The sequence below is a fragment of the Pteropus vampyrus genome, unplaced genomic scaffold (genome assembly GCF_000151845.1).
Source record: "Pteropus vampyrus isolate Shadow unplaced genomic scaffold, Pvam_2.0 Scaffold43, whole genome shotgun sequence".
Classification (NCBI taxonomy): domain Eukaryota; kingdom Metazoa; phylum Chordata; class Mammalia; order Chiroptera; family Pteropodidae; genus Pteropus; species Pteropus vampyrus.
In genome coordinates, this window is record NW_011888824.1 from 5215808 (window position 1) to 5218128 (window position 2321).

At 38.0% G+C, this 2321-nt stretch overlaps 1 protein-coding gene and 1 pseudogene across 7 annotated transcripts in view; both read right to left on the bottom strand.

Moving 5' to 3' along the window:
• The window catches only part of NCOA7 (nuclear receptor coactivator 7), a 130778-nt gene that overhangs the window by 91575 nt on the left and 36882 nt on the right, over positions 1-2321 (bottom strand). The window lies entirely within an intron of this gene.
• LOC111738777 lies at positions 1726-1844 on the bottom strand (annotated as a pseudogene).

Here is a 2321-nt window from a genome sequence, read left to right on the forward strand (position 1 = left end):
ATTGGTACAGCCACTATGGAAAAAAGTATGGCAGTTCCTCAAAAAACTAGGAATTGATCTATCATATGATCCAGCAATCCCTCTACTGGGTATTTACTCCAAAGACTTGAAAATCCATATCCAAAAAGATATTTGCACACTGATGTTCATAGCAGCACCATCATTCACAGTGGCCAGGACATGGAAGCAACCGAAATGTCCTATACTAGATGACTGGCTAAAGTGCAAGAAGCTGTGGTACATATATACAATGGAATATTACTCAGCCATAAGAAGAGATGTAATACTGCCATTTGCGACAAACTGGATGGACCCCGAGATAATCATGCTAAGCGAAATAAGCCAGACAGAAAAAGTTGAAAATCACATGATATCACTTATATGTGGGATACAGACGTAAAAGCAACAAAGGAACAGAACAGGACAAACAGAGACTCATGGACATGGACTATAGACTAGTGGTTACCAGAGGGTAGGAGATGGGGGATGAGGTGGGAGGTAGATGGGATAAAGGGGGTCAAATATAGGGGAGTAGGGGGAGGGTGAAGAGGGTAAAGGGGATCAAATATATGGTAGCTGAAGGAAACAGAACTTTGGGTGGTAAATACACAATAGAATATACAGATGTCAAATGATAATGTACATCTGAAAATTATATAATTGTATTAACCAATGTTACCCCAATAAACTTAATTTAAAAAACATGAGAAAGAATTAACAATAAATAACAACAATCAAATAATGCAGAGAAGATGAGAGTGTTGTTACTGGGAGTATCCAAATACAGACTGACTTAAGGGCCCCAAGGGAAGGCATAAGGAAGCCTAGCACTGCCCTGAGTCCAGTGGTAGGGGAGGGCACATTTAGTTTGGGTGGTAGGGTGGAAGTGAAGGATTAAATTAAATAGGAAAGACCTCAAGGAAACAGTGTCACTACTAAAAATGGGTTTGCTAGAGTGATGGGTTTGACATCACGGTATATAAGGAGAGGATAGTGAAGAGCCACTCTTTGTATAATGAAAGCAAAGTTCTGAGCAAGCAAAGTGCAAGACATTTACATTTTGCTTGCAAGAAAATCAAAGTAGGAGACAAAGACAGAAAGGTAGGAATGAGCCATAAAGCAGAACCTTAAGTCTGAGAGAAGAATTTAGGATGCAGAAGTGACATATTTGAACTGTGGCTCAGGAAGTCTAATCTGGGAAGATGAGTGGGAGAATATGCAATTAGCATCTGACTTATGAGGGTAGAGGGGGTGAAGACTGTTAGAATTTCCAGATATGAGTTTTTTTGAGGGGGAGGAAAATTCTACTAAAATCACCAGCAGCTAGACTATAAGCATGAGCTATTAAGTTTCTAGAGCTGTGAGCACAAAGCATTTTCTGTTTCAGAACTGAATTTTCTCTGGCTGAAGAGTCACTGTATCATCATCAACAGGGAAAGGTTTCAAATGCATGCGACAAAGGTATCTCAAGCTGACAGTACCATGTGTAAGTCCAAATTCAGGTGTCAGTTGAGCTGGTCTTTCTCACCGTAAGTAACAATATTTAAAAAGGAGGAGGGCAGTTTAAATTATTTACTTCTCATGTGCTTTGATCTTTTCTGTGTCTTGGAATCTTGAGTCTTTCACTGAAGGCTGTGACTAGAGCATGTTTATGAACATGTTTCAAGGGATATACAGACTCCCTAAAAATTTGTGCCCATGTATTATTTTTTTTTTCTTTTTTAATGCCTACAGCACCTGGCATTCCTAGGTGGTCTCCCATCCAAGTACTAACCAGACCCAACTCTGCTTAGCTTCTGAGATCAGATGAGATCAGGCATGTTCAGGGTGGCATGGCCATTGACTGTGCCCATGTATTTTTTCTTACTTTTTCTCATTTATTCTTGTGTTCTTCATTGAGGTAGTGTGCTTTTATATTAAAATTCCTTAGTGCTTATTTTTCACTAGTGCCTATTTTAAAGACTTTATATATTTAATTCAGTCAGTTCCCTCAACAATCTGAAAAGACAGGTATAGACAAATCTATTCTGTTCATTCCATTAAAAAAAATGCTGGTTCCTATCCACTAAATCGATTTCATGACACTCCAATGGGATGGTAACCTATAGATTGAAAAGCAGAATTCTACATGAAATTAAATCAAGTAATCGTTCATTAAAAAAATCAAGCAAAAGCATGAGTCTAACTATGAATGTGTAAGTGTCCATAAGCTTTAAATTTATGTACTTTAATTAGTTTCAAGTTTATGGTATATTGGTTAGACATTTATATAGTTTATAGAGTGATTCCCCTAATTGCTCCTTCTCTCCCCTGGTTTTCCA